This window comes from Sus scrofa, chromosome 13, assembly GCF_054392235.1.
Source record: "Sus scrofa isolate SSC_HxYL_T2T_F1_AM1 chromosome 13, Sscrofa_HxYL_maternal_Yorkshire_Landrace_v2.0, whole genome shotgun sequence".
Classification (NCBI taxonomy): Eukaryota; Metazoa; Chordata; class Mammalia; order Artiodactyla; family Suidae; genus Sus; species Sus scrofa.
This window is the reverse complement of record NC_139395.1, coordinates 36,991,699-37,003,989: the sequence shown is the minus strand read 5'-3', so window position 1 is coordinate 37,003,989 and position 12,291 is coordinate 36,991,699. Positions and strand designations below refer to the sequence as shown.

At 44.2% G+C, this 12,291-nt stretch overlaps 1 non-coding gene across 2 annotated transcripts in view; it reads right to left on the bottom strand.

The window, feature by feature from the left end:
- Nucleotides 1–10,471, bottom strand: part of APRG1 (APRG1 tumor suppressor candidate) — a 44,941-nt gene extending 34,470 nt beyond the window's left edge. Inside the window, exons 1-2 of one of the 2 annotated variants that reach the window (XR_014822743.1) lie at nucleotides 10,358–10,471; nucleotides 8,820–8,886 (exon numbers count right to left, since the gene is read on the bottom strand). This is a non-coding gene — a transcript (APRG1 tumor suppressor candidate). Of the gene's footprint in view, nucleotides 1–8,819; nucleotides 8,889–10,357 lie in introns of those variants that run through there. The other variant, XR_014822744.1, reaches the window with a different exon arrangement.
- Between the last annotated feature and the right edge of the window lie 1,820 nt (nucleotides 10,472–12,291).

Sequence of the window (12,291 nt, the reverse complement as noted above, 5' to 3'; positions counted from 1 at the left end):
AAACACACCACCACTGACAGACAGAGTGGCACTACCGGGACCTGTAACACCCAGACATGCGGTGGCCTGTGGTTGAAGACACCTCTCACCCTCTCTCCTCACAGCTGTGGGTCTGGACACAGGCTTGCAGTGATACAGCTTTTGTAAAAAGGGCCATAGTTCTCTCCTACCTGTACCCACACCCCTTTGCCATGTGACTTTGCAATGTCTCCCGTCAAAGTGGAGTCTGTGCCCCCAGCCCTTGAATCTGGGCTGGCCCAGGGATTTGCTTTGATGGACAGAAGGCAGTGGAAATGATAGCTTGCTGGATGGGAGCCTGGGCCTCAAGAAGGTCTGGGGGCTCTTACCTGCTCTCAGGCCCCTGCTGGGCTGCCTGTGAGCAAGCGTGTGCTCCCTGCTGGACGCTGGGTAACCACGGAGCAGAAACCAGCCATCCCGGCCCTGGACTAGCCAGTCTCAGTGGACAGAGCTGCGTGAGTGAGCCTGGCTGAGATGGGAAGAACAGCCAGCTGATCCAGCCCAAAGGCCATTCTGCAGAGTTGAGAGCTCAGTAGGTGGGCCTATTTGAAGCAGCAAACATTAACTGATACATCTAATTGATGTCCACAGGTGACCAAGTAGAACTCAGAAAACCATTTGTTCACAACTCCTCTTTGGTGAAGGATTATTCAGTAAGACTTTAAACTCTGATTCATGGAACAAGAGAGTATGGGCTGAGGCCAGGTGTGGGAATGGAAGGCAAAGCCCCAAGGGGAGGACCAGAGACCAGAAAGAGTGGGTGGGCCCAGGGGCACCCACAAAGGATAGCATACATGGGCAGGCTTCTATGCCACACCCTGCATCAGGCCTGTCATCCCACACTTCTGTCCACTAGCCCGACACACAGAGGTCAGGAGACAGGAGCTCCCTGGAGCTCACATGACCAGTGCAACCCCAGATTACCCTCCTTGAGAAGTCACAGGCCCCCTATTCCCCAGTCGGGCTGGCATGGTCCTGCCTCCATCCTCCAGGACTCAGAGACCATGGGCACTTCCTGCTTCTTCACAGAACACCTTCCTAGGCTGTGGACCAAGGAGAAGGGAACAGAGCCCAACCTGACTCTTGGGCATTAGGGAACAGGCTGATTTGTTTATCTAGCATCCTTCTCCCCCATTAATACAGCACACATATATTGGGGGTGGAATTGTGCCCCACTACAGACTGCACATCTCAACTTCCCATGCAGCAAAGGTGGTCATTCATTCATTTCTCCAGGACTTACTGAACCCTATCAGGTTTCAGGTGAGTTTTGGGGATGCTCCAATGAACAGACTCAGTTTTCATCCTCATGGAGTTATAGTCTGGTGGGGAGAGATGAAGACAGTAAACAAATGCCTATGAAACAATGTGGAGAGTGTATCACACAGACTTGACAGCTTTAGAAGTACACAGGGCAGGGTAAGAGAGACGGAATTTGCCTAGCAAGAGGGGAACACTATTTTTTATAAGGTACTCAAAAAAGCCCCCTCTGAAAATGTCAAGTTTGAACAGGTATCTGACAAAGATGAGGGGAACACTACACATGATAGGCAGTGTAAGAGCATTTAGGTTGGAGGGAATAACAAAAGCCCTTTCATTCAGGGACACACCTGTCAGGCAAAGAGATCGAGACAAGGCAAAGGGAATCTCATTTCAGCCACAAGGGAGACCTATCTTGTCCTTAGATGGGCAACCAGGGACTGCCAGATGCCGTGAACTCCAACACCAAAAAGAATAGTATTCACAAACAGGACAACTAGCCCCAGAGGAAATAAAGCTGCAGGACAAAGAAGGGAAAAATTAAAAAAAGAAAAATCTAATTAGTATTTTCAGAGAAACTTAAGAAAAAAGTTTCATTAGAAAACTACTTTAGGAGTTCTTAACGTGGTTCAGTGGAAACGAGCCTGACTAGTATCCATGAGGATGCGGGTTTGATCCCTGGCCTCACTCAGCAGGTTAAGGATCTGGCACTGCCATGAGCTGAGATGTAGGTTACAGACAGGGCTCAGATTCCCGAGTTGCCGTTGCTGTGGCTGTGGCGTAGGCTAGCAGTTGTAGTTCCAATTTGATCCCTAGCCTGGGAACCTCCATATACTGCAGGTACAGCCCTAAAAAGCAAAATAAATAAATATTTTATTATAATTGATTTATAATGTTCTGCCAATTTCTGCTGTACAGCAAAGTGACCCAATTATACATATACATATACATTCTTTCTCTCATGTCATCTTCCATCATGTTCCATGACAACTGAGTGGATGTAGTTCCCTGTGCTATACAGCAGGACCTCAGGAGGTTCTTATAACTTCATTAAGTTCCCTTTATATTTGAAATTGCTACATTAATGAATTGATTAAACTTGATTTCCTTTATAAGCATTTAATATGTTCACCTGACTCCAAAAACCTTCCAAATGGCTAAGTAATTTTTATTTAACCAAGGTTGATAAATGAAGAAAACATAAATAATATGTATCTATGTATCTTATCTTAAATATGCCAATATTATTTACAAACTTAATAGGGTTTCAGGAATTCCCTGGTGGAGAAGTGGGTTAAGGATCTGGCACTGTCACTGCTGTAGCTCGGGTCACTGCTGTGGCAAGAGTTTGATTCCCGGCCCAGAAACTTCCGCATGCCATGAGTGTGGCCAAAAACAAACAAAAAATAGTTTCAGCTTCAAATAACAAATCTAAGTTAATTATTCAATCATAGCTTTTAAAGTGAACCAAAGGCTAATTTATTAGCTAATTTAGTGTGCAAATCATCTTAAAAATACAAGTAACCCCAAAACATTAGGATCACAGATTTCTCACTTCAACATTTATATTTAACTCTACACTCAAAATCATCATAGAGATGATCACGTCCTTCTAATCAATTTTTGGCAAAGCCTGAGTATTGAATTAACCTCGAAGAGTCGGTTTCCCCACCTAAGCTTGGAGGTGTCTGATAGGGTGACCATCTGTGTTAAGCCTGGGTGAACTGGCGTTCAGATGCTGCAGACTCAGTGGCCTGTAGCTCTTCCATGGCCCGAGTCTCGCTTGCCTGAGAGCCCAGAGTTTTTTTTTTTTGTTTTTTTTTTTTTGCTATTTCTTGGGCCGCTCCCGCGGCATATGGAGGTTCCCAGGCTAGGGGTCCAATCGGAGCTGTAGCCGCCAGCCTACGCCAGAGCCACAGCAACACGGGATCCGAGCCGCGTCTGCAACCTACACCACAGCTCATGGCAACGCCGGATCCTTAACCCACTGAGCAAGCGCAGGGACCGAACCCACAACCTCATGGTTCCTAGTCGGATTCGTTAACCACTGCACCACGACGGGAACTCCAGCCCAGAGTTTTTGGCATCCGACCCTCAGACCCAGTCCCTGGTCCCAAATGAGGCCTCCCTGGGAGCTGCTCGCTGAGGAAGACACTTGGATTCTCAAACCCACTGACCTGGGAGGCGCTTGTGTCTCTGCCCCCTCTCCAGGCTGGGCCCCTAGACTGCCCAGAGGCCTCCTACTGCCTTCACTGGCCCTGGAAGTAACTTCCTCCCCACTGCCAATTTATGCTTAGGAATAACTGACTCTATTTCACAAAAGAACAAAAGGGAAAAGTATGAGTATCAGAAGATAAGTCCAGGAGAGAGAAAGAATACAGAAATAATCTGTTCAGGGGCATCCTAGTGTCAGACTGAAACAGAATGCCTGAAGTTGAAGCCTTTGGAATCTGTAATTTAAAAGCTCTTAGGGGAGTTCCCATCACGGCACAGCCGAAACGAATCCGACTAGGAAACATGAGGTTGCGGATTCAATCCCTGGCCTTGCTTAGTGGGTTAAGGTCCGACATTGCTGTGAGCTCTGGTGTAGGTGGCAGATGTGGCTCGGATTTGGCGTTGCTGTGGCTCTGGTGTAGGCTGGCAGCTGACCCCTAGCCTGGGAACCTCCATGTGCCGTGGGTGCGGCCCTAAAAACACAAAACAGAAAAATCAATAATCAATAACAGCTCTTTGGGCCATTTTAGTTTTAAGAGTTATTAAACTTGGGACCTAAATTTGGCACCAAGGTTCCAGGTGGCCAAAGTGAAAAGGGAAACATGTTACATGATACATAAAATAGTTCTCATTGTCCAAGAGAGAAAATATCCTGAAACTTTGCCTGACACTGTCTGTAAAATAAATGTCTTACATATTGATGACATAAAATAGTTGCAAAGAAATAAAATCATTGATTCCCTTAAGTTCTTTCTTACTGTGGTCTTTGAGGAAAGCCTGAGGCACAGTCTGAAACACAGATGAGCAAAAGCACTTCTGTAGGGACCAAGGAAACCTAGCCTAAGCATGCTCTTCCTGTTGGTCTGAATACATCCAATGAGAAAAAAATTTTTAAAGCTTTTTGATGCAAGAATCTTTTTCCAAAAAAAGAAAAAAAAAAAAACCGTAGAACCTCAATATGTAAAAGATATAAAAGTGGAGCAGCTTTAAGGGGAGAGGAGGCCTAGAGCCCGGACTTTTTGTCCTGCCCCTGGTTCTGCAAGGTTCCCTAGAGCACCCCCTTCAGTGCAACTTACCTATAGTTGTGACGGCAAATAGGTTTGATGTCATGTACGAACTCAACTGACTGGCAGTGACTGTACAGAGTTGAGAAGTATTTTGACAAATTGTATTAAGGGCCCGAAATCTTCACCTCTTCACCGTGACTTTCAAAGTGACTTTTTAAATCAAGAGATGTTGAGAATTTCCCCATCCCCTAATTGTGAGTTTGTGATACCAGCAGGTGCTTCAAAAAGTGCTTGCAGGTTGCCATTTCTGCTCTTGCATCTGTATTTATGTTGTCTACCAGGGTCCTTGAACTCTCTAATCAATAGAAATGTGTAAGAGGCCAGATGAGGAATTCAGACAAGGCCTTACTGGGACTCCTGTTGCAGCAGGAAGGACCAAAAACAACAGTTGCCCTTGTTTGCTCCCCATTTAATGCTGGTTCCTTAAATGGGGTGCCGGTCAGGCCTGGAGGAGTGGCTTAGGTGGTCTGCCCATCCCCTTGGTGGTGCAAAGTGCAGGGAGCAGGCACAGTACCCTGCTTTTGCTCCCTGCACCTCAGATATGGCAGGTGGTTCATGTTCTTTTTGTACCCTACTGTTCATAATTTGCTCCAACTGCGAAAGCATGTAGTTATTTTTAGCCCCTTATAGTTTCTTTGAATCTGTTGCTCAAGGAGATGTTTGTCTGTGTGCAAGCGCTACAGCAAAGGGTCCAAGGTCCCATCCTGTCTTAGCTCCCTTGGCTAGTGAGTAAATGGCCAAGCTAGGATTTGAAGCCTGGCAGTCTGGCCCCAAGAGCTTGCATTTTTTGCCAACATGCAGTGCTGCCACCACAAGAGATTAGGGAAAATTAAGCTCTTTGGATAGATTATTTCCTTGGGACCAACCTAATCTTCAAATCCATTGTGGCTCAATCCCAAAAAAATATATCTAGGAAGTAGGAATGAGAACAGGGAAGGGATTCTTTCCAGCTGTACTCATTTCCACTAGTGTGCCCTGATCAGTTGTGACGTATGTTACAAGGAGTCGGTGCCTTAAAATATTATTTGTAATTAACTGATTTATGAAACAAATTAAAACAAAGTCCAGGTTCTGCCCATAATTGGGTTCCTCTTGCTCCCTTTCATTCCCATATGCCTTTTCAAGAGGCATAAAGTCTAAAAAAGGCCCACTTTTAAAAGATTTTTGTTTTTCATTACAGAGAAAGTACTGGTACATTTAACCTCGATTCACTTGTTCATCCATTCTTTCATTTATTCAATACATGCTCATTAAGTGTTTACTACATATCCTAGGTCCTAAGGATACGATAGTGGACAAGACAATGTGGCTGGCCTCTTGGAGTTTTCATTCCAGTACAAATAAAACAAGTTTTTACTGAGGGGAGGCAATACTAGATGCCATGAAAAAAACTAAAGGATTGGGTAGTGGTGACATGGGAGGAATGGTTATAACCACTCCTGTGAATTAACTGCATAGCTTTCTATCCTCCATATTCTATTTAAATATAAGTAAATTTACTAGAAGTATGTGTATCTGTAACAATATGTAGAATTCTTTAAGTCAATAAATAATACATAATATATATATACACATATACATAAATACAATCACATTGTATAGGAGACCTGTTTCTAGGAGGATGGAGGAGACATACTTCTCCCTAATCCCCCCACTAAGCACAGCTGAAAACCCTGGATGCTGTACATACAGCAAACCAGCGTTCCCTGGCGGCTTGTTGGGTTAAGGATCCGACATTGCCATTGCTGTGGCTCAGATCACTGCTGTCTCAGGTTAAATATCTGGCCCAGAAATGTCCATATGCTGCAGGTGCAGTCAAAAAAAAAAAAAAAAAAAAAAAAAAAGGGTTTCCATCGTGGCTTCGCAGTAATGAATCTGACTAGTATCCATGAGGATGCAGGTTAGATCCCTGGTCTCCCGCTCAGTGGGTTAAGGATCTGTCGTTGCCATGAGCTGTGGCGTAGGTTGTAGGCGCAGCTCAGACCCTGCATTGCTGTGGCTCTGGTATAGGCCGGCAGCTATAGCTCTGATTAGACCCTTAGCCCGGGAACCTCCATATCCTGCTCGTGCAGCCCAGAAAGTAAGTAAGTAAGTAAATAAATAAATTCATTCCTAAGAAGCACTGAAATGTGGAGAGGAGGCAGACTGTCTAGGGAGCTTGGAACTTGAGGAGTGACACACTGTGAGCTCTGGAGGTTTTTCTCTGTCTCATTTACATGGAAGACTTGGAACTAAAGAAGCTGGTTATCTGGAAATGCTGATGCTCCAGCAAAGGAGCATCAAAGGAGGAGGAAAGGGGCAGCTTGGCAAGAGAGAAAGCTTTTAGACCACCAGTGCTCTATCCCAAACACCACAGAAAACACTGTGACCCAATCCCCAGCTCAGACAGCAAAGGTGCAGTGGGGAGTCTAAATCTCCAACATCTGTCAGGCTGTAAGCAAACACTCCAAACTCATGCCAGGATGATGTCAGAAAAGGCTGAGCAGGGACTTTTACCCTTGGTGGGTGGCAATGAGTCCTCCCCACCCCACCTCCATCCCCAGGATTCCAGTGGGGACCACATGGGAAGCCTGGACTTCCACCCCACCAGCAGCAACTAGGTCCCCTCCCCTTTCCTGCTGGGCTAGAATAAGAATAGGCCCAGTGGATGCTGGATTTTCACTACTATCCAAAGGTAAAGAGGTCACCCTCTATATCACCCTTCCCAGTGTCAGTGGAGGCCTAGTGGGAACTATTAACTCCACACCCCTTCTTCATTTATTTATTATATATATTTTTTTATTTTCCCACTGTACAGCAAGGGGATCAAGTTATCCTTACATGTATATATTAATTTTTTCCCACCCTTTGTTCTATTGCAACATGAGTATCTAGACAAAGTTTCCACACCCCTTCTCAGTAGTTTTGAGGAGCCTTGGGTGTCAATGAAGGCCTAGTAGAGAATCTGGACCTTATTCTTTATGTGACAAAGATTTTAAAGTAGCCATCATATACATGCTTCAATGAGCAATTATAAACACACTTGAAACAAATGAAAAAAACCAAGTCTTGGCAAAGAAACAGAACATCTCTGCAAAGAGATGAATATGATATAAAGAGCCAAGTGGGAATTTTAGAACTGAACAACATAATAGTTGAAATTTGAAACTGGATGGGTTCAACAGCAGAATGGAGGGGACAGTGGAAAGAGTCAATGAGCTTGGAAACAGGACAATAGAAATGACTCAATCTGAACAATGCAGAGAAAATAGGCCGAAAAAAATGAACTTGTGGGATTATAACAAAGGCTCTAAAGGGTCACTGGAGTCACAGCAGGGACAGGAGAAAGAGGACAGGGCTGAAAAAAAATACTCAAAGAAATAATGGCCGAAAACATCCCACATGTGGCAAAAGACTTAACTGTAGAGTCAAGAAGCTGGGCAAACCCTAAACAGGATAAATCTAAGGAAATCCACAGCAAGACACATCATAGTCAAACTTCTAAAAACTAAAGATACCACATTATCCTGCAATTTTTTTTTTGTACAATGTATTAGTTTTCCCTAGGTTATGCTACAGTAACAAATCTCAGTGGCATATAATAATAAATATTTATTTCTCACTCTTCTTACTCATCTGGTCAATGTGTCTTCATTACCTCAGGGCCAAAGCTAAGGGAAAACTCACATCTCAATCTCATGGCAGAGTTAAAGAGCAATGGCTGAGCTATGCAAGGGCTCTTAAAACTGCTGCTCAGATGTGACGAAGGTCATGTCCACTCTAAAGTCACAGTCGGAGTTCCCGTCGTGGCGCAGTGGTTAACGAATCCCACTAGGAACCATGAGGTTGCGGGTTCGGTCCCTGCCCTTGCTCAGTGGGTTAATGATCTGGCGTTGCCATGAGCTGTGGTGTAGGTCGCAGACGTGTCTCGGATCCCGCGTTGCTGTGGCTCTGGCGTAGGCCAGTGGCTACAGCTGTGATTCGACCCCTAGCCTGGGAACCTCCATATGCCGCAGGAGCGGCCCAAAGAAATAGCAAAAAGACAAAAAAATAAATAAATAAATAAAAGTCACACAGCCAAACTCAACGTTGGTGGAGAAGTGTATTCCATTCACGCTAAAAGGTACTGCAAGGTCAGATAACAAACTCTGTTATCAAATACCAGGAGGGAGAAAAGAATGGAAACAGTAATCCAATTTTCCACAATCTGCTCGGTGGGCCATAAACATTCATTTCCTGCCTGGTTGCATCATCCTTCCAAAGACATTCCAAAAGTCTCACCCAATAGCATTAGACAGTATGTTCAAGATCTCAGGATCCACACCAGCTCTTAATTTTTCTTGGAAACCTGTGAATAAAAAAAAAAAAAATTATCTGTCCTACCCACTCCCAATACACAGTAGTTCAAGAGAAAGAGGGGCAAAGGCACCACATGAGTCCCAATGAACAGGGGCGGGCAGCCCAGTATGGGTGCGAGGTAATCAAGAAGCAGCCTTCCTTCAGCAGGGCAACGAGCAACTGGAAAATTGTAAGAGACATATCTGTACCTACATTTTAGCACATTTAATTTTGAGAGTAAGTATTTTAAATGGTGGTATCATTTACTAAGCATCATATGTTCACATATGTTTGGTGTTCGGACGCTTCTAAAGAACATGACAGCAAAACCCGACCAAAGAGCATCCCAGATGAAGGCACAAGGAAACTGTTTATTACTATAGAAACAACGGCTGGAGGATGAAAGCAATGTCGCCCCTGCCTGGCCTGCACCCCCACCACACCCTCACCACCACCACGAAGAGCAGGCATTGCTATTTCAATTTGTCTCTGACACTTCAAATCTGGGTGAAGCCCAGTTTTGAAGTGCAGTGTTCTAAGAGTGTACTGGTTACAAATGTTCACCCACGCATCACATCTTTGGAATGTTAGGGGAAATGGTGCCAGACAAACCTGGCACACAGTAATCTGAAATGTGTCCATGTTTGGCAACCAAAGGCTGTTGAGAGAAAGACAAGTTGGTCCTGGATTGTTCTTTCAAGTGTGCTTACAAAATGGACAATATGATCATCATGGAGTATTAAGTGAAAGTGACTAATCACACACAACCTAGATGTCCAACTGTAGAGAAATGGGGTTAAATGAGAGTATATGGAGGATAAAATATCATGTAGCAATTAAAAATAGTTCACAGACATTTTAATGGGTATCAATATAAACAAATAGGTGTATGTACATATGTGTAGGCATGTGTACACACACACACACACACACACACACACAGCCTATTCTTCCAATGCATCCACTCAAACATTAGAAAAATATTTCAATGATTAGGAGTTCCCATCATGGCTCAGCAGAAATGAATCTGACTACCATCCATGAAGACGCAGGTTAGATCCCCGGCCCTGCTCATTGGGTTAAGGATCCGGCATTGCTGGGAGCTGTGGTGCAGGTCACAGACACGGCTTAGATCCTGAGTGGCTGTGGCTGTGGCGCAGACCAGTGGTTATAGCTCCGATTTGACCCCTGGCCTGGGAACCTCCATATGCCACGGGTGTGGCCCTAAAAAGGTTAAAGAAAGAAAAATATTCTGTGATTAAATGCACCAAAGTAGTAACAATGGTGATTTTTTGTAGGGGGAGTCCAAATTAGTTCCTTTTTTTTAAGTGTACTCTTGTAATAGAAAACAAAATCAAAAGGTCTTTTGTGTTGGCTTGTTTTCTTGGAGATAAAGGAGAACTCAATATAGTATTTGGCCTACAGCCTTTGGCCCCTGTTTGGTGTGGAGGGTGAGGAAGCTACATTTGAAGCGTCCCTACCTTCCTTTCCCTGCAGCAAGGGGAAGGCATGACACCCTTACAGCCTCTGCATGCTACTCACTTCACAGGCAGGTTTCGCGGCCAATATATTTCTGAAAAAAGAAGACATTTATAAATTAGTAACTCAGAAACAAACTTCCAGTCCTTTCAGGAATACCTAATTCAACAATTTTCAAATTGCTGTAGACTGAACATGCCCTCCTCAAAATCATGTTAAAACTCAATGCCCAAGGTGACGGCCTTAGGAGGTAGGGCCTTTGGGAGGTGATTTGGTTATGAAGACAGGACTCTCATGAAAGGGATGAGTGAGTGCCCTTTTACAAAAGAGGCCACAAAAAGCTCCTCTGCGTTTTGCCATCTGAGGTTACAGCAAAAAACCCCAAACAAAACAGCTGTCTGAACCAGAAAGTGGGCCTTCACCAGACACAGAATTTGCCCGCACCAGGATGTTGGAATTCTCAGCCCCTAGAACTATCAGAAATGAATATTTGTTGTTTGTAAGTCACCTGGTCTATAGTATTTTGTGACAGAGGCCCAAACAGACTAAGACTCCTGTCAATTAAGTAGTTTTCTCTCAAAATTCACATGCATCTGACCTGAACAAAGTTATAGACACTTGTCTATAACATTCCACTGGCTCCAAGTGAAATTTTTGCCAAAACCTTGCTAAAGTAACATCTTACCAGCATCTAACACCTTCCACAGTGAAATGGTTGTTTCCAGGCAATAAATTGACCATATCCACCATTTTGTGCGCTACAGTCAGGAGGTCTTGGAGAGCGAGCCTTGGATTCGGAGAGTGGAAGGCAAGGTACACAGTGGACTGTAGCTATGATGCAAACATTGTTGGAAAAACTCTTTTGAGGCATCAAGCAGGGACATAGCCGCAGATCTTCAAGAAAAGGTCCCTGAGAAGTCTGAGACCCTGGCACTGAGAACAATGTACGGCTTCATGCTTCTAGCTGAAACAAGTAACACGGAGGGAATGCCATCACTCTTCCTAATCAAGGTGGGCTGAATTCGCTGAGTCTTTTTCTGAAAGAGCAGCCACATGGCTGCACCGAGGAAAAAAGGAGCAACTTCTGTAAGCTAATTGATTATTGTTCAACCTCAACTCCGCATTTACACTTGATCTTAGCCAAAAGGCCGAGAAGCGATCAACTCCGCATTTAAAATCCAACTTGTCCACTTTCTTGGGGGCTGAACCACAGCGTGTGAGCCAAATCCTGCCTGCCACCTGCTTTTATAAATAAAGTTTTATTAGAACACAGCTATGTTCATTCATTTATCTATTATCTATGACTGTTATTGTACAACAGGGACAGAGGTAAGAGGTTGTGACAGAGACTATGGCCTATAAAGTTGAAAATGTGTACTATCTGGCCCTTTAGAGAGAAAGTCTGCTGACCCCTGAACTTTCTGATATGCCTGTCTCCATAAATGGATTAGGGAGAAACTGTAGGAAGTTGTTTATGGAGTTCACTAACAGCCCATACTTTCTACCCCCAAAAAAGTTATTAAAAGGGTCAAGAAGTCACATCTGCTGTCAGAAACCCTTTAGTGGGACAAAATTTTGAAGAAAATTTTGAAAGAATAAGATGAGAAGCCCTCTTTCCTTGCTGGAAGAGTAGTCCTCAAAACACTCATCTGTGTGCTATAGGAAGTCTGGTTGATTCTCTACCCCCTAGAGCTCCCCACTTTTTATCACAATATAAGATACACCAGCAATGCTAAGGTCCAGACTGTCTGGATAATTGGGATTCCACCTAGAGGCAGATTAGATAATACCTAGACACTGAATACTGTGTTTGCTAGACTATAAAGGGTGTGTGAAACCCTCTCAGCAGTTCCCATCCATTGGTGCCCAGAAACTTCTCTCTCACTAAGTTTAAACAGACTCAAACTATGGGCTTTGCAGAGAGAGGAGGCATCCC